Raw genomic sequence first — 21,338 nt, 5'->3', positions numbered from 1 at the left:
AACTATAAAATTTTAAAAACTTCCAAGAAGTAAAAAAAGAGAGAAAAGCAAGTACTAGTTCTAAGTTTGGTTGAAGGCGAATGTTTTATACCTAGATGCGAGTTTTAGTTAGATACAACATTTTTGTCTAGTATAACAAAGCAGCCTAGCCAATTCTTCGAGTGAGGTAGTCCAACTTCGCATTCACTTGATTTTCTTAACAGAGTGGGGTTTCGAAAGCAACACTTTCTTTTCCGAAGTATTTTTAAAAATTCGAAAATTTTACTTTGTTGGTTTTGTAAAAACACTCAGCAAAGGTTTAGGATAGTGTTACGGATATGTGCAGTTCCTGCGGCCGTATACTAACTAATTCGGTATACTATTGATGGTCCTTTGTCGGATATAGATCCGATACGTTGCAGTAAAAAGTAAAAGCCCGACCATGACCACCCCCAATTTCATGAGAAATTTGAGGTTGCGAGAGCCTTTCCTGCTGAAGAAACAGGATTCGCAGCGGGGAAGGTGAGGTTGACACAGGGTTTGGAGAAGCTATAAATTGCGCTACACAACCCCTTGAATCATTTAGTTATTTTGGTCGCCCCTTACGACCTACCGCGGGTATATGCTAAGTCTAGCTAGAGAAATATTAGATTATATTCAAACATTATTTGGGAGTTAAGTTATGTATTGAAATACTTTCTTAAATTTGAGCTATTCCATGTAAGGATACGAAATCGAAAAGTGAGCACACATGTATTCATCAGCTATGAGAGTAGACGAAATTACACACACATATACACAGCCACAAAGATATGACATTACTCACACACACATACATAGAAGGCACTGAGTCATATGAGATGCAGCAGATGGGAATGGTAAATAAGCAACTAATCGAGAACGCTTTTCGCGAAAAGTCTAGATACTAAAAGAAATAGGCGAACGAGGCAGCTGAGAGTGTAAAAGCGGCACAGTCGAAGTGATGGGGAAACAATTTGATTTTAACGCGTTATAAACGAAGTACGCGAACACTTTCGTTTGTGAAGATGTACTACAATAGTAGTATTGTTAAGCATTTTATAAACAGAACATTCGAATGTATTTATTCGACAGTTCAAAGAATCTTGAGAATTCTGAAGACTCGTTACAGTATTTTGGAGTATCCGTCAGTAGCCTGGAACCCAAGGTATCATATTTACTACGATAAAATGGAATCATTTCAAAATCGTTCTTGCCCTTTGGGTTGAGGGGACTGTCGTGTGAACAAGGGCGAAATATTCTCCTAATCTTTTTTTTTTTACTAGCCATTAATGCTTAGTGTATTGTTCATTGCGAAATTAATCAAGGGTTTGCTCAACAGACTGGTTTTGCTGAATTTGATTAAATTCAGCATCCTTTTCACACCTTCTACACAGTTCCAATCAGTTTTTTAAGCTCATTTACATCAAATGATGAAATGCGCAAAGCATTCCACTGTTTTTGGCAGTATTTTATTAAGCTTTGTATTATATTTGATAGCTCTGACTCGCTCTTCGTGATTAAAAAGCAGGTACTTATTGCGTTAAATAATAACTACCCGGACCCGTGTGCAACTTGCGCAACAAAATACAAAAGTTTTATATCAACAGAAATCAGCTGTTCTATATATCAACCATCTATCAATAAAAACTTGCATGCGCTTGCGCTGCCATATGGCGAATGTTAGCCACTGCCGGTAATGCAGTGTTAGTTCTAATCAAATATTCACAATAGCGCAATAGTACAAATAGATTTCTATGTGTGCACACAATCATTTATTTTTAACAAATTATTTTAATAAAATATTGCTAATCAAAAGCACCATAACCACTAATGCCCAAAGCTCGCTAATAGCACGAATCTCAATTTTTACAACCAAAGCTTTATTTATAGATTTTGATTCCAAATAAGAGCGAAAATGGGACCTGCACACAAAAACAGTAATAAGAAATAATCACCCCTATTCTGCATTTCGATTTGGATTTGAATGTTTTCGATTCGGCAACTTTGGTATTCTGTGTTCCAATCTCTTTCGATCCAACTTCGAATCGTTCGATTTTGTGTATTCTGCATTTCGATCGTAGTTCCGTTTTTCTAAGTTGCAAATTTGTTGGCGGAAAATATTTTCTTTTTATTTTTTTATTAATTTATAACAGAATTTTAACAAAAATGTAAGTAAAACTTGTTGAGAAACGTAAAAGGCTTGATGATAATCGTTTTTGTTGATATGTTTCCAGGTCAAGAACAACATATCGATGTCGAAGTCCTTGGACGTATTTGCCCGGCAAAATTATCTAACACATATTTGAAAGCATCCTTATTTAGTCGAAAGTTTTTTTTAACCTAAATAGGAAAATTAGTCATTAAACTTTACCACTTTTAAGTTCAATTTCTTACAATTCGTCACTCATCTCAAATGGATTACACAAATCTCGCAATATTTGCCTTTCCATTCTCGCCTGGCCATTTTCGTATATGTTGCTTTCCAACTCCACAAATAATGCCGCGGCTTTGGTTCCAGTATAATATCTAGACAGCTATAATTTGTGTCTGTTCGTTGGGTCCAGTTATATGCCAAAGCAAGCTGCCGGAGTAGAGGAAGGTGAAGCGAAAACGTAAACAATCCTTGCGGAAAGAATAAATAAATCTTCATAAAGTATTTTAGGCCAGTGCAATGAAATTAGCATCCATAAAATTCAGAAAATGTCAACTATATTCGTGCAGGAATCCGTTTTAATAAAACTAGGTGGCCACAGCAGGGAATTGGCCAAAAGAACAAAAAAACACACATACAATTATGAAAGCACTTCACTCAAAAAAATATAATACTGCGGCAATATATTCTATTGCTTTTTTTGTACAAAATGGCGTGGATAAGAAAATATAAACGTTTTTTAGTGTTTTTTACAAATTTTCTTTAATTTATTTTGTTCCAATGTTCACACATTCCGTACAAACAGCTGATTTCGAAAAATCATTTGCTCTTCCTCTTCTCGTTACGATTCCCTCGTAATGCAGAATACCCAACTTCGATTAAAGCGGAGCGTAGAACGGGAACGTAATCGAAATGCAGAATAGGGGTGAATATATAAGATTGTGGCTGGAAATCACGTCCTCTCCAACGCTTGTTATTCGTGAAATCCTGAATTGCTTTTCCTGCTTAACCGTTAAATGCAATATCTGATACATTTTTATATCGTTTTTTGGCGAATTAATGAGTGTCTTTGAGCTAAAAACATTTAGGTATAACCAAAACCAAAAAATTTATAAAAGTGTTGTCAAGAGGATGGAGGTCGATAAAAGCACTTTGCCGGCGCATTGAAGAAGCAAGTTGAAGTAGAATATAAACATACATATGTATACCATATATGAATGTATGTATATGTGTGTATATATAGCCTTCCAAATGTGGTGGGCTTGTTTTGAATTTTGTTTTTTAAATTTTCGTTTTATGATTTCGCGCTTTAATTAAAATATATATACTTGTACATACAACAACTACTAACACGTTCTTATACCTATCTTTAGAATTTTATGTATAAGCATTCACACATCATTTGCCTGCAGTTACTACATCGTTCTTTCGTGTTGAAAAACAATTATATCGGAGCTGGTTTGGTTTATCGATTGCATTACTCATATGTGAGATTTTTGTATTTTCACGTTGTTTTACTTATAACATAGCCGGTTTTTTAATTGCATCTTACCGGCAGCTTGTTAAATTAAATGTTTTTGGCTACTGTTAAATGTTGATTTAGTGCCTTTGGCTATTGGGAACATATCGGAGTACTAGCCTTATTCTTCTTAACGGTAATTTAAAACCGTGTTTTTTTTTTTTTTTTTGTTCGTTCTGTAAATAATACGATAATATCTTTATACATGGTGGGTTATACCATTTTAAATTAGATAAGGGGATTTTAAAAACTGTATTTGTAAATAGCATAAATTTAAAATTTTATTAGGGTATTAAATATTCTGGTCTATGGTTTTTGTTTACAAAATTTCAGTCAAAGATGCACTCAAAAAAGTTTTCCTAAAAACGAGGAATATGCCTATTAAAATAAGGGAGAATGGTATATGATAATTCGCTCTAGAAATTATTCCTACAATCTGAACAAGCAATTTTCTTAAAAACTATAACTAATGATTTATAAGTTTTGTATAGAACTTTTCATTAATATGAGAGAAAATTTTCTGTAATTTTTTTATCAAGAATACTTGATTAAATATTTTTCAGTGGATTAGAGCACTCGACTGTGAATCTACAGCCGTGACAGTCACACAAAATTTTTATTTTTAAATTCTTTGATGTGTAAACATATTTGCTCACAATATGGGGGAATGTTGTTGTTATTGCAGAGATAAGGTTTCTCCCCGAAGGCTTTGGGTAGTGTTAACGATGTGACGGTCCTTTGCGGATACAGATCCGGTACGCTCCGATAACACAGCACCATTAAGCTGCTAGCCGACCATCTCGGGAACGATTTATATGGCTACATTAAACCTTCAGGTCATCCCTCTCTCCCCACCCCAAGATCCACGAGGAGCTTGGGGTCGCCAGAAACTTGTCTGTTAGTGCAACAGGATTCGAGGTTGACAATTGCGCTGGCAACCTGAAAGGGTTGCGTTAAACAGCCCCTTGAATCTGGTATTTTAGTCGCCTCTTACGACAGACATACGTACAGCGGGTATATTCTAACCCCTAACCCACTGGGGGAATCCTGAACGGGAGCATACGTTGTAAGTGTAATCGTAAGCGTAGTATCTATAATGGGTATGCTTTATACGGGATATAAGTAAAAAATATGTAAATGCAGGCTTGTTGTGAGCTATCGGTATACTGTATGGAGTACTAGAGAATGTAAGAGTAATGGTTCCTACAATGGAGCGTAATGTGGAAACACTGTACAGCAACTCTAGGCAAACACAATTTTTATGCATGCAAGCGCACGAAGAAATGTATGCACGGCTTGTTTTGTTGGAAAAAATTAAATAATTAAAGTGAAGTAATATGAAATATAAAATAATTTAAAATAAAATAAAATTAAATAAAAAAAAAACAAATTAAAACTCAATTTAATTAAATTAGCTTAATAATTTGGGAAAAATTTAAACAACGTGACATCAGGACGGACAAGGCGACAGCTGTTTTGATTATTCCTTGTAAGTCTCTCCAGGGAGTGGTATTTGAACCCTGTATAACCCAAACAGCTGTCGCTTTGTCCGTACGAATGTCACGTTTTTTAAATTTTTACAAAATTATTACATAAATCATAAATTAAAAATTGCTTCAAATAAATGTTTTCATGCATTTAAAAGTAATGAGGGCAATCACCGTTTTATTCATAGAAGTTAAATTAAGTTAAATAAAATAAATTAAATTATTGTGTAAACTTTCGAAGAAAATGCAATAAGAAGGCGATGACAAGCTGATAACAAATCGAACGCTTAACGATAAAATAGCAATAGTTTATCGGTATCTGTTAGTACCAATAAGAAAACGGTTTCCAAAAATCCTTAAACTATTTGTTTCTAATAAAGATACCTTTGTTGTGGTTAATCTTCAACCTGTGGGCGAGCTATAATTTATTTTCACAATTTTTAAGAAATGTATTCCCATAGCCAAGGAAAAAATTGCTTTAATTTTTATCCAGATTTAGAGAAGGATTTATATGGCAAAATATCATTACCATTGTTCCTGTTACCTTGTTTCTAGTAAACTTGTTTTTTTAGTGTAGATGGCTTCAAAGTCTCTAATGGTAATGATTTAATTATCTTCTTTAATGCAATTTTATTCCAATTTTAACTACTGCTGTGAAAAACTTACTTTTCATTACGTTTTTATTTTGATTTTTTTTAGTAATCGTACAAAATCTTTAATTTTTTTGTAATGGTAATTAAAGAGTAATGGCTTTTTTTGTTAAACATCTGTAATTATCATAGGTAATTAAAAAACGTAATCTAATTAATTGATAACTAATCCTAATTAAAATTTAACAGATGTGATTTAATATCTACAATCCATATATCTTTAATCATCGCTCACAAACATTTCTTTTGTTGTCGCTATCAATAACAAATCAATAGCTTCAATTATCAAGTCATTATCATGTTACAATAAATTAAATATAAATAAACAAATCTATTTCACCCTACAATTAATTGAATTGAACCCAACAATAAATGCATGCATAATGGGGTAGGGGTAAGTGCCGCCAACAGTGAGACGTCAAAAAGTCATTGTGCCATTTTTAGTTTACTGCAACCCAAAACCCTAGACAAAACCATCATGCGGTCTAAAAACGACCAATAAATAACAATGATATGCGAAAATTTCTATTGCGAAAATGCACCGCTGTTCAATTGTATGGAAAGAAAAATCCCTGCAATTCATCGACTCTAATCATATACGCACATGCAACCGTTCTTACTTACTTACATACCCTAGGAAACATGGCATAAGTGATAATAAGAAATAAGGTACACTGCTTCGGTGGATATTGAATTCCTGAAAGCGATGGGGCTTGCCGAGCACTGCCGAGATACGCGCCCTTTGGAAAAATAGCAATTTATGTATTGAAATGAGCATAATTAAAATTAAGGGGTTATTCCAAAGTGATGGGTGACACATTCTGACTTGACTTTGTACCAAATTTTATCTCTTTTTTTTTTGTACTCAGCGTGCTTTGCACACAGAGTATGTAAACTTTGGTAACATAGCTGTTGGGTGTACAGGTATAACGAAGCAAAGATAGTTATACACCCCTATTCTGCATTTCAATTACGTTCCCGTTCTACGCTCCGCTTTAATCGAAGTTTGGTATTCTGCATTACGACGGAATCGTAAAGAGAAGATGAAGAGCAAATGATTTTTCGAAATCAGCTGTTGGTACGGAATGTGTGAACATTGGAACAAAATAAAATAAAGAAAATTTGTAAAAAACACTGAAAAACGTTTATATTTTATTATCCACACCATTTTGTACAAAAAAAAGCAAAAGAATATATTGCCGCAGTGTTATATTTTTTTGAGTGAAGTGCTTTCATAATTGTAAGTGTGTTTTTGTCGTTCTTTTGGCCAATTCCCTGCCGTGGCCACCAAGTTTTGTTAAAACGGATTCCTGCACGAATATAGTTGACATTTTCTGAATTTTAAGGATGCTAATTTCATTGCACTGGCCTAAAATACTTTATAAAGGTTTATTTATTCTTTCCGCAAGGATTGTTTACGTTTTCGCTTCACCTTCCTCTACGCCGGCAGCTTGCTTTGGCATATAACTGGACCCAACGAACAGACACAAATTATAGCTGTCTATTATAATGGAATCAATAGCCGCGGCATTATTTATAGAGTTGGAAAGCAACGCATACGAAAATTGCCAGGCGCGAATGGAAAGGCAAATATTGCGAGATTTGTGTAATCCATTTGAGATGAGTGACGAATTGTAAGAAATTGAACTTAACTAACTTATTTTCTTATTTAGGTTCAAAAAAAACTTTCGACTTAACAAGGATGCTTTCAAGTATGTGTTAGATACTTTTTCGGGGCAAATACGTCCAAGGACTTCGACATCGACATGTTGTTTTTGACCTGGAAACATAAAAAACAATCATCATCAAGCTTTATACGTTTCTTAAAAAGTTTTACTTACATTTTTGTTAAAATTCTGTTATAAATTAATAAAAAACTAAAAAGAAAATATTTTTCCGCCAACTAATTTGCAACTTAGAAAAACGGAACTACGATCGAAATGCAGAATACGCAAAATCGAACGATTCGAAGTTGGATCGAAAGAGATTGGAACACAGACTACCAAAATTGACAAATCGAAAAAATTCCAATCCAAGTCGAAATGCAGAATAGGGCTGATAGACTTCCATAGATCAAAATCGTCTGCATCGAAAAAAAATTTGATTAAGCCATGTCCCTCCGTTCGTCTATCCGTCTATTAGCACAATAACTTGAGCAAATATTGATATATCTTCTCCCAATTCGGTATACGGGCTTATCTGAACCCAGATTAAATTGGTATTGAAAATAAGTGAAATCGGATGATAACCAAGCCCACTTTTTATATATATATTATTTTGAAAACACAAAAAACCTGATTATTTAGCAAGTAATACACCTAGAATATTGAAATTTGATGTGTAGGCTGATATTGAGATTCTTGATAAAAATTTGAAAATGGCCGTGGCACCACCCACTTGTGATAAAATCAATTTTAAAAATATTATTAATCATAAATCAAAAAGCATTAAACTTTTACTATAAGGAATTTTTCGAAGAAAATTTTACGAAATCGGTTAAGGACCACACCCAATGTTATTTAAAAGATTTTTAAAGTGGCCGTGGGCGAAATAAATAAGCTATATCTTTGGAAAAAAGGTTTATATCATTTATACATGTCAAACTTTTTGACTAAGCAATTTTATATGCTGACAGAGCCATAACTCGAAGAAAAATTATCGGATTATGATAAGATTGCTGATGACATTGATATCATCTGCCTAAACACCCACACCGTTAGTTCTGCTTAGGTACTAAAAACTGGAAAAAGAAGCGGTAAAGATGGGTTTACTTCTTCAACTTCATTTATTTGGGAACCAGCATCAACACTAACAACAACAACAACAGCTCTGAAATCCAGCGAAGAATCACTATTGCAAATAAATATTACTACGGACTAGGTAGGCAATTGAAAAGTAAAGTCCTCTCTCGGCAAAAAATCATACTCTACAAGTCACTTATCGTACTCATCGTGCTATATGGTGCAGAAGCATGGACCATGACAACATCACATGAAGCGGCTCTGAGAGTGTTCGAGATAAAAGTTCTTCGAAAGATTTATGGACCTCCACGGTCCATGGCGAGTACAGAAGAATATTTAACGATGAGCTGTACGAGCTTTACGCAGACATCAACATAGTTCAGCGAATTAAAACACAGAGGCTGCGCTGGCTAGGCCATGTTATGCGAATGAAAGATCACGCTCCGGGCAAGAAAGTGTTTCTACCGGAACCCGCCTATTGAAGTAGAGGGCGACCCCCACTCTGCTGGAAAGACGAGGTGGAAAACGAATTAAACTCCCTTAGTATGACCTATTGGCGCCGGTTGGCAGAGAGAAGGACCGACTGGCGCGCCTTGTTGGACGGCCATAACCGTTTAAACGGTTAAGCGCCTATTAAGTAGGTAAGTAAGTATATAATATTGGGTACACATATTTTCCTTATATCCACATATTTCACTTACCAAGTACCACGTGTTAGGTAGAAAAGTAATTTATCTGAAATGAATTGTACAACTGAAGGTCACGCTGAGTATATAATGTTCGATTACACCCCAAACTTAGACACCCTTAGTTGTTTTATCTCCTTTTATTTCTTCCAAATGTGTTGGGACGTCTACCGTCGATTCATCGATTATTTTTGGATCTATCTTTTATGGGCTCAGAATCTCTTTCGAAGCTCAGATCCGCAATCGTGTAGTCCATTCGCCCTACATTTAGTGACGCTATACTGCTATGGCCATATAAACTGCACTCAATCTATTCCGAGGCCTAAGCCTTGTTGCAGTTGGCTATATTTTTTGGCATTAGGTCTGCAGGTGAGATGTGCAGAATGGCATGCATTGCCGCTGTCAGGGTATTTTACAGTCTCTTGTTATGCTAATCATTGTTAATCTGCATACCCCCTCAAGATTTTTGGTTCACGTACCTTTCTGTATGGGTGTCCACCAACCAAGGACCCCATCGAATAAGACAGCTTGTGCGAAAGGCATCACCAGCATCCACATACATGCCACGGAGACTTTCTTTGGAGAGATTTCCCCATTATCCTTATATACAAAATTTACTTTCACGAAGTCATATACAATTGTTTGAATGCAGAAAATAAGCCTTAAATAGGTTCGCAATTTTTTGGTGGGTATTGTGGAGTGTATTGCACTGTATGAACGCTAGCAAAGCTGTAGTGTTTGAAGTTAATAACGGTTTAGCATTCATAATCAGGATGTTTTTGTATGAGAGTACAAACCCCTTATTGCTTGAATAGTTGTTGTTGCAAATAATCGATTATTTATTGATGAGACTATGAATAAACATTGAAGGTGACTTGCAACAGTGCGTTTATTATTCACGTTTATTCCAAATTTATAGGCAAGCCTAGGTATACAAGGATTTACATTTGTATTTATGCATATATTTTATACGAAGTCTTATTTAAATGAGTCTGTCATAGAAAATGATTTAATTGTCAAAACGCAAAGTAAAAGGATTGTGGTATGCTGTGCTTCATATTAGAGATGAGTGTGGCATTACATAAATGCTCAAGCTCATTCGAACATTCATTATATAATTTCATATATTCCACATTTTTAAACTCAGCTGAGCAGAGCTAACAGAGTATATTAACTTTGTTCGCATAGCGGTAATCCGTAACAACATAAACTAATCGAGATAGATATAGACTTCTATATATCAAAATGATCTGGGTGAAAAAAGAAATTCATTTAGCCATGTCCGTCCGGTCGTCCGTCCGTCCGTCTGTCCGTCCGTCTGTAAACACGATAACTTGAGTAAATTTTGAGGTATCTTGATGAAATTCGGCATGTAGGTTCCTGGATGCTCATCTCAGATCGCTATTTAAAATAAACGAAATCGGACTACAACCACGCCCACTTTTTCAATATCGAAAATTTCGAAAAACCGAAAAAGTGCGATAATTCATTACCAAAGACGGATAATGCGATGAACGTTGGTAGGTGGGTTGACCTTACGACGCAAAATGGAAAATTAGTAAAGTTTTGGACAATGGGCGTGGCACCGCCCACTTTTAAAAGAAGGTAATTTAAAAGTTTTGCAAGCTGTAATTTGGCAGTCGTTGAAGATATGTTAATGAAATTTGGTAGGCACGTTACTCCTATTACTATATGTGTGCTAAATAATTAGCGAAATCGGAGGACGAACACGCCCACTCTTAAAACAAAAATTTTTTTAAAGTCAAATTTTAACAAAAAATTTAATATCTTTACAGTATGAAAGTAAATTATGTCAACATTCGACTCCAGTAATGATATGGTGCAACAAAATACAAAGATAAAAGAAAATTTCGAAATGGGCGTAACTCCGCCCTTTTTCATTTAATTCGTCTAGAATACTTTTAATGCCATTAGTCGAACAAAAATTTACCAATCCTTGTGAAATTTGGTGGGGACATAGACTCTATGACGATAACTGTTTTCTGTAAAAATGTGTGAAATCGGTTGAAGCCATGCCCAGTTTTTATACACAGTCGACCATCTGTCCTTCCACTCGGCCGTTAACACGATAACTTGAGCAAAAATTGATATATCTTTACTAAACTCAGTTCACGTACTTATCTGAACTCAATTTGTATTGGTATAAAATATGGCCGAAATCGAAAATTACGAAAAATGAAAAAAATGCCATAATTCTGTATCAAATATGAAAAAAGAGATGAAACATGGTAATTGGATTGGTTTATTGACGCAAAATATAACTTTAGAAAAAAATTTGTAAAATGGGTCTGACACCTACCATATTAAGTAGAAGAAAATGAAAAAGTTCTGCAGGGCGAAATCAAAAGCCCTTGGAATCTTGGCAGGAATACTGTTCGTGGTATGACATATATAAATAAATTAGCGGTATCCGACCGAAGATGTTCGATTTTGATGATCTTCACTCAGTTAATATAATTTGGCAAGGATGGTGTCTGTGCCAAATTTTAATGTTATATCTTTGACGGCTTTTGATTTACGGCTTGCTTAACTTTCAAATTTTCTTCTTCTAAATATGGGTGGCGCCCGCCCATATTCCAAAATTTTTTTGAATTTATATTTTGCGTCATAAAACCAATCCACCTACCAAATTTCAATTGCTTAGAGGTATTCGTTTTTGAATTATCTAATTTTTTCCATTTTTATAAATTTTCGACTTCAAAAAAGAGGGCGTGGTTATCGTCCGATTTCGCTCATTTTCAATACCAATCTATTTTTGGCCCAGGCAAGCTCGCATACCGAATTTGGTGAGGATATCTCTATATTTGCTCAAGTTATCGTCTTACCGTACGGACAGATGGAGGACGGACGGACTTAGCTTAATCAAATATTTTTTCGATGCTGATGATTTTATATCTATCACGATTCCTTTATACCTGTACAACTAGCGTTATCCAATCAAAGTTATAATACCCTGTGTACAAGTACAACTGGGTATAATTAAAAACGCATCGGAATATTAAAAGTTTTGAAATTCAATAAAAGATCGTTCAAAAATGTTTTAACCGGTTAGGTAATCAGGATTTTCTCAGTTTTGAAACTCAAGCTTCTTATTTTGCCAAAAAGGATTTCTCTCCGTCTCGTTAACGAATTTCAAAAGCCTTATGTACAAACGCCTATCCGGTTCATATTGAAATCAAGATCGTTACTCCCGTTAAGTGTTGTTCCGATATCACCTTGTACTCGAAACCTGTACTCATATGAAAAGTTCGACAAAAATAATCGATACCAAAATAAGTATCTAGGAGAAATACTCGGCACTTCCTCGTATCAGTAAAACTTATGAAAATTTATCTGTTACTTTATAAGCAGCTCGCTCAAACTCGTCATTACCTCAGAGCCATGGAAACCTCGCATATTAAACGATTTTTTACATAAATTTAAGATCATACGAACTTTGCGAGTTATTTTCGAGTTTTCATGAGTTGCCTTTCATAGAAATACTGGATTATGGAAAACCTAAAATAGAATTTCAGTAAAGACTATCTTATCTATCGCATATTTACGATATGCCTAATCCTGACGATGACTTCGAAATTATTTCTATCGGCTCCCGAATTTGGAAGCAGGGACTTTTTAAGAAACGGCGAAAATCGCTTAGCGGGTTAAAGTCGATTAATAATGGTGATTTCTTATAAAAACTCTCAAATGCTGGCTTTTTTCAGGGAGTCAATTTATGAGTGGAATGCAATAGTATTTGTATAAGGCCAAATTTAGAAAATCGTAAACTACAATTTGGTGGTCTACAAAAGCAAAGTTTACAAAATTATAGTAGGCGATATTTGACTTGAGTAATCGATCCTTCGATAGTTTGCCCTCGTACTCGATACTTAAGCAGGTACTTTTACGATGCAATCGACTGCGAAAAATATTCGGTACTTGAGCAAAGTACTCGAGAATGTACTCGTATCGGAACAACACTAGTCCCGATGCCTTGTGCACATCACTGGTTCATGCATTTACCTACTCATATATAGGTAGATGGTATAGGGTTATGTATTTACATAAATTATATAAAGGTTTATTTTAGCACCAACCGTTCATTCATTGATTCATACAAAGAAATACAAATCAATAAATTGTTTCTGTCGTTGAAGCTCGAATATTTGAATATGTAAGTAAGTATTTGGCAATCGAAAATAATTATGCAAATTAATAAGGGGTTAATAGCATAACTCGGTATTTATTAAAAATTGATGGAAAGGGCTGGCTGATTGGCAAATGCAATATATATATGTACATATATATTGTAAGTATTGGCTTTTGTGGCTGTCCTCAATACAAATATATTGGAACAACAGAGGACAAATCCATCTGTTGAATGAATTGAGTTGGGTTGCATTGAATCAACGTGCTTTGGTTTACACGAGCTACATTATTTTCCAAAGTCTAAGACGAAGTTCACATATAAAGAGATTTTCTTAGTTTTCGTACTCAACTCCTTATCCCTTCGATAATAGGGAATCGTGCACAAATTCAAGATATGTACATACTTTTTACGCAATATAGAGATGGTGTTTTTGCTGTTGTAGTGATCAAGACACTACTCGAAGGTTTTAAGGAGTTTTATGAGTGTTGATGGTCCTTTGCCGTGAGCGTTTTAATATTACCACATTAAAACTTCTAGGCCATTCCCGGACCTACCCTCTAGTTCCACAAAACCCATTAAATCCCATCCAGTCTTCAATGTAAATTGCTGCTAAAAAAATACCTTGAGATGGTGGTCTGATCCACTGCTATAGATATGGAAGCACCTAATACAAAGGAAACGTCAAAAAAATACGTTAACAGCAGCTAAGAAAAAAAATATAAGGAAGGGAGATATTGAATGCGTAGATTACCTTTAAGAGTTTATTGTATATTATTGGATGTTTAAACTGGTCTAAACCTAATGACATCTATAGAGATGTATTTAATCTAGCGCTTTAAGCGTATATTTAGTATGAACTTATAATTATTAGTCATTACGATTAAACGAAACTATATTTCTTATTTACAGATTAACACCAAGAGGACTCTTAAAATGGTAAATGATGAGTGGTAAGTTATACAAATATTCGTTTTTTTATAATTTATGATTTATGATTTATTCACCAGGCGATATCCATCAGATTTCTTATATTCTGGCCACTCGCGAAATATTTGGTGTATGTTTTGAAATTTTGTTTGGGATTGATTTATTCTATAATTGGCGCAGTCAAATTGTCGAACTTCACACGCTGAACCATTTCTTCAGCACCAATTTCCGGAACTTGAAATGAAATAAAAATTAAGTAAACGAAGAATTAGGTAATATACTGCAACACCTACCGTTTTCTTCGACCTGGAGATTCATGCGATTATTTGCACAAAAGAATTGATTGGCAATACTAACACCATCAGTTGTATGAATAAATTCTTTCATTTTATAAAATGCTTCATAAACTCAATGAATAATTTCATAGAAGTTTATGTAAAGCATTCACAAACATTGTTCATAAAGCATTAAAACTGAATTTTGTTCTAAGACTACTTCATGAATTTGCATCCATTACCTTTATGAGCCTTTTCATAAATGTCTATGAAATTATTCATTTAATTTATAAAAAAATCATTAAAATCAATGAACTTATTTATAAAACCAAGGGCAGAATGTTTATGAACGCCGTTCATGGAAAATTTATGATTTATTTTTATACGTGTACTATTATCAATCTACAAGAACTTATAATTTCAAGTTTTACCTCGTATATGGTACTTTGACACCGACTAAAATATTTTACCGCTTTAACCATCCGCAGTTAAGTTAGATTTTACCTGGAGGATAGCAATTTTTCAGATAGCTTCAATTTCCTTTTTCACTAACATAAGGTGACCAACCTCCGGTTAAATCGTCAATTGTGAATATTTTGTAGAATAAATCGCCAAAAATCGATTGTGAATACACGGAAACAAGTCAAACAGCTGAATTTTGTTTACACCTTTTCCTTGCACTTAACTGAGATGCGAAGCTCTAGTTAGCATTGAGAAATCGAATATTTCGATTACTTATGCATAAGTAACGAACTGAAGAGGGTGAAACAGTGATTACGCCGAATGAATAGCACATTTGCGTTTCACTGTCGCCGTGTCATTTCAGATTGGACTTTCTTGAACTGTTTGAAAACCAATAACTTTCGAAGGCAGATCAATAACTTTACGGTAGCAATTCCATAACATTTTAATGACAAATTGATGACAAATTGGTTGCACTCCCATAACAAATCTATAGCTTTTCGTTAACAAATCGATAGCATTTTTGTAATTTATCAAAACTTTTCGATCACAAAGCTATAACTCGTCGATAAAACATTGCGGAGAGCTTTCGCTCATATCAACTCAACCACGTACATTGTGCTCCCACAATCTAAACTTATATTGTATATTTCCACATATAGCATACTAGATAAAGTTTTAATCGCAGCTGCTTCACATGCGCATTTATTTGCGCTCCCTTTCAGCATGCATCACTAGAAACGTCTTCTTACTCACAGCAGTTCAACAGTGTATGTCTCTGCACATTATGCGAACTACATTCCTCATTGAAGGCTTCTCTCCAAAAACTGAGTGTCTTTCTCTGTGAAAACACATAGTGTTCATTGCCTTTTCCAATTCGGTTGGACAGTGTGACCAGAAAGGATATTTCGCTATCCTACGTTTATGTAGATACTCCTTGATGCCGCCCAGCCTACTAAATATCTGCGTGAGTTGGTAATTTAGTTTGCCGAGCTTCCGCTCGTACACTGGAATTTTCCGAGATAAAACAAGTATCGGTAGGCTGCTGGTATATATTTTTGGTGGTGCTGCAAATATTATCGAGCTGGTTACGCTGCATAACAGCTGACGGGTAGCTTCGCCTGGGCTGTCGATGTTGGGGTTGTCCCCGTTAGAGCTCCACTAACTTAAGAAACTTTCCCACCCAACGCCCTGAAGTGCTATTTAAAAGTTAGTTTTGAGTCAATGTTTACTCTCAAATATTTCAAATAAGGCTTTGTGTTTCTTTGATAATATCCAATGGTTAGGACTAACTCATCCATACTCCACTCTGACCTAACCAAAACTATGTTTGTCTTATTTTTCCTAAGACACCATTACATTATGCTTGGAGCAGATTCAGTTTTGTGGCCACTGCTACTACGACAATATCATCTGCATAGCCGACAATTTGCGTGCTCTCCACCAAAGTCGATTTTTAGCACATTCCTTAGCGTTTGCCCTAGAACAGAACCATAAGGGACACCACCGGTGATGTTGTGCTTTCTTGGTCCCTCATCATTTGAATGGAGGCTGCTTTGAATTAAAATTCAGCAATTAAATTTATACGGCATTTGGAATTAAAAAATGTTCATTTTGATTGTAAACAAAGAACCCAGCAAACACTCGAAGTCAACAATTACTCTGAAAGGAGTCCAAACTTTGGATCGTTTGCACTCGTTATGAACTCATTTAGGAGCCTGAAGTGAATGCTATATGAATTCTAGCACGCTCATATTTTGCTTCTTACATAAGTCTTATACAGGGCTCCTTCCGATGTCATATATGGGCCTTATTGCTAATTTTGAATTCTTTAATGACACTATTTCAGGGCTTTTAGGAAGAGTTTTTTACACATATCCGAAGCGACAAACATAGGGTAGAAAATTGTTGTGATAAATCTCTCATGAGGATAACATAGAAATGAAATTAGCATTAGTTAAATTAAATATTTATTTAGAATAAATTGTGGCAGACAATTTTCTGAGTTTTTATTCCAGAGCTGCATAGTTTACTAATTTTAATATTTTTCGTTTGTTCATAACTTCATCAAATTGGAGTCATAAAAGACTCTTAGGTGATATCATTTTTGAGGCTGATATTTTTTACATATTTCGGAACCATATTGAACTCCAGCACTGTAAGGGCTTGAAGCGAGAATGTTTATAGAGTACACCTATTTACGCACACAAAGCTACCCCTCAAACATGCTCATTACCCTCATAATTTAAGAATCCGAAACGAGCCCAAAATAAGTGGACAATGTACGAATCAGAAAAGCGTCGAAACGCGAAGGAGGGTAAAAGAAAATTTAATTTTTGGCTTTTATTTAACAGTCTAAAAGCTCCGAACCTAGCAGGCAAAAATTACCATTCATCAAAACGAGTTTGGAACAAATATTGTTACTTTGTTACGACAATTTTTCATTTTAATACAAAATGAATTATATTTATACATTATTGTTACCATTGCTATTCTTTTTTTGTATAAGCATTTGGACCGCAAAGCTGCCTCTCTCTGTCCTTGTGTGTCGTACTATATTTGCCCCCAATAAGCGGTGACGATGCCGAGACTCTGGCGACCCCAGGGGGTGGGAGGGCGTTATGGCCGTGAAGGTTTTATATGGTCATATAAATCGTTCCCGATATGGTCGTGCTAGTACCTTAATAGTGCTTTGTTAGCGGAAAATACCGGATATATATACGGCAAAGGATCATCAACACCGATAACACTCCCCAAAGCCTTCGGGGAGTGCCTTTATCGTTAATACAACTACAACAACATGCCTAATAAAAACTCCAAATAGGTGTCATATAATCAGAGTTTATTAGAGTTAAAAATGACGCCAGAAAGAGTTCCAGTAGAGTATAATATCAGCTGTTTAAAAGCCTTTTAAGACTCATGTCGGACTCTTATTTAGGCTCAAATGATATATGTACATATGTTAAGAGGCTCATATAGGACGCCCATTTGCAAGAAGGGAAATACATTGGTTTCGGCCTCCAAAATGAGCTCATAGCGACTGTAAACGCTCCAATTAAAATTACTAAATAAAATCACAAATATTTATGAGTAAATAAATATCATATTATAATTTTGTTTTTTTTTTTAGTAAAATAGGATAAAACGCAGAGTGCAGGAAAAAAGGTGTGAGTACCAAGTACTCCTGAAGTTCGCTGTTTAAACATACAGCTTGGACGTACAAACATTTTTTTCAAATCATCTAGAGCATGACCAAGGTTTGCGGTTAAATCAAAACCGAGGCAGCTTTACCAGACACAAACAATTTAGGTCTTTTATGAAGAGCTTCTTCGGCCTTTTATCGGTGACATGCAATACCACTGTATTATCGTCGAGTTATAAGTTTGTTATTGTCTTGTTACAGCCGAGTCATTAGCTTCTTGGCGAGGGGTTAAAGATGTCGATCGATTTCATATTAAAGTTTAAGCGTTATCTCTGTCATAACAAGCCGATGAGTTGTCGTTAATAAATCCATAATACGCCGATAAAAATTCATAGCATTTCGATAATAAATCGATTACGTTTTGCCAACAAATCGATATATTTTCAATAAAAAATTTATTACCTTTCTATAACAAGCTTCAATGGTACTCACTAACTTTTTTAAAGACATTCGACTCTCTCGAATCGATAATTAAAACAATTTCGATATTCAGTAAACATATTGTATCGATTTTCACCATGACTCGTTCACCCGTGCTCGTTAAATAACATAAGTATATTTTCAGATTGTTAAAGGATCTAGCGATGATACAAATTTTCGATTGTTGACATCATTAGGCCACAGAATCAAAGTGTCCATCACACTGATGAACTATCGTCATCATAAAAATACTTTTGCTATAAATACATTTAATTATATTCTCACAAAAAAAAATATAATTTCTCACTAGCCTTACGTACTTAGATGTATGTCTCAGTTTCTTGGTTGTTACTCTGTGCGTCACTGCTACACTAATGCGCATGAAACTCACATACTTACGTAGTTCTTATAATGTTAATTTTATATTTATAGACTTGTTGATTCTTATAACCAAAAATTAAAAATACAAAATTATTATTATTGGAATGAAAACTTAAGAATCCGTGCAGTGTCATGTTGCATCAAGCGCATTCGGCAACAGCATCGACGGTGAGCTAATTTCACCTGCCAAAACAACTATGTAGTCGTCGCTACATACACACCTACACTTACGCTTACAGTGGCAGTACTGTTACCTCACTATACATATATGTGCTATGGGTCCGTTGACTTGTTTCAACGCCCAAAATTTCGCAAATTAATACAACGAAGTATTCATAAATATCGTGTTAGTCAGTCACGATGCTAGGATTGATCATTAAATATGTTGACGGGGTACTTTAATCGGAGCTCATTCTGTTATCGTTTGAATCGCTGTACTGTCGAATATATAACTCAAATATTCACTATAGCAAAATGTACTTTATTTACAACAGTACTTAGATAATAGCACTCACAATTAAATAACGCACGTACTTCCTTATAAAGTTTTAAAATCAAACTGGTTGACCATCACTTGGACTGTGCCGCTTATAACCTCTACGCTTGCCTCGTTCGACTATTGCTCTCAGGGTCTAGTCTTTTTGCGAACAGCCTTCTCGATCGAATAGTTTGCTCATTTATTTCTCGTTTTTTTTATCTCACAGTTGCTTGTTTATTTCTCGTTTCTGAATCTCATATTGGGTTTCGCTATATATGTATATTGTGATGAATATTAGCCACATTAAGGCATACTGTCATCTCTAAGCCGATACTAAGCAGTCACTTGTATCTACATAAACAAATCAATTATTATGTCTACACATATGTACATACAAGAAGCGGAGATATATGCACAAACACATGCATATATCTGAGATACTCAAAAAAGTATACAATCATCGGTGGAAGTATCAGTCACATATACACGCGCATATGGCTATGCGAGAAGCTATAAACGTGCATCTATAGTTTATAGCTGGTAACTAAGTAGTAAATTCTAGAAGAAGAAACGCCTAGAAGTATGCGAACGACACAGCAGAGAGTATAAAAGGAGCGAAAGCTTAGTAAGCAGCAATCAATTTGACTTAAGCACGCTATTGGTTGTGAAGTGTTCTTCTTGAATTCCTTTCAACGTATTCTTATTAAAGTAAAGAGTTTTTCCAAAGATGAATAATTTAGTTATTTATTTTAAAACGTTTTTCTGACTGACTTCTTTTTCAAAAGATAAATAAATGCAAAATGACTAAAATCATCAATAAACGATAATATATATTTTGAACCATCCCATCCTACAGGATCAATTGGACCACAGACATCACTGAGTATCCTTTCTAAAACTCGTGTTGCTCTATTTCTTGTTGCATTAAAAGGAAATATAGTTTGCTTACTTTTCATCGAACAACTTATCAAATTTCTGCTTATTAAATTCTTCAAATTTTCTTTTGCTGTATGACCCAATCTTTTGTGCCAGTCCACTAAATTACTTTACTTGAGATACTCAAAAAAGTATACAATCATCGGTGGAAGTATCAGTCACATATACACGTGCATATGGCTATGCGAGAAGCTATAAACGTGCATCTATAGTTTATAGCTGGTAACTAAGTAGTAAATTATAGAAGAAGAAACGCCTAGAAGTATGCGAACGACACAGCAGAGAGTATAAAACGAGCGAAAGCTTAGTAAGCAGCAATAAATTTGATTTAAGCACGCTATTGGTTGTGAAGTGTTCTCCTTGAATTCCTTTCAACGTATTCTTATTAAAGTAAAGAGTTTTTCCAAAGATGAATAATTTAATTATTTATTTTAAAGCGTTTTTCTGACTGACTTCTTTTTCAAAAGATAAATAAATGCAAAATGACTAAAATCATCAATAAACGATAATATATATTTTGAACCATCCATCCTACAGGATCAATTGGACCACAGATATCACTGAGTATCCTTTCTAAAACTCGTGTTGCTCTATTTCTTGTTGCATTAAAAGGAAGTCTAGTTTGCTTACTTTTCATCGAACAACTTATCAAATTTCTGCTTATTAAATTCTTCAAATTTTCTTTTGCTGTATGACCCAATCTTTTGTGCCAGTCCTCTAAATTACTTTCATAGCTAGTCATTACTAAATTTTTCTCCTTTACTACAATTTCAAGCTCATACAAACTTCCAATTGGATACGCTTTTGCAATAATCTTACCATCATTCTGAATAAGTGCTCCATTTGATTCAAATACAACATTTAATCCAGCT

General features: G+C 34.7%; 1 long non-coding RNA gene across 3 annotated transcripts in view; it reads left to right on the top strand.

Annotated features, from left to right (window-relative positions):
• The window catches only part of LOC137233869 (uncharacterized), a 278,410-nt gene that overhangs the window by 191,785 nt on the left and 65,287 nt on the right, over positions 1-21,338 (top strand). For all 3 annotated transcript variants that reach the window (XR_010947586.1, XR_010947584.1, XR_010947585.1), the window contains one exon: positions 14,295-14,335. This is a non-coding gene — a long non-coding RNA (uncharacterized lncRNA). The remainder of the gene's footprint in view (positions 1-14,294; positions 14,336-21,338) is intronic.

Source organism: Eurosta solidaginis, chromosome 5 (genome assembly GCF_040869045.1).
Source record: "Eurosta solidaginis isolate ZX-2024a chromosome 5, ASM4086904v1, whole genome shotgun sequence".
Classification (NCBI taxonomy): domain Eukaryota; kingdom Metazoa; phylum Arthropoda; class Insecta; order Diptera; family Tephritidae; genus Eurosta; species Eurosta solidaginis.
The sequence above is the reverse complement of the archived record's forward strand: the minus strand, read 5'-3'. Positions and strand labels throughout refer to the sequence as shown.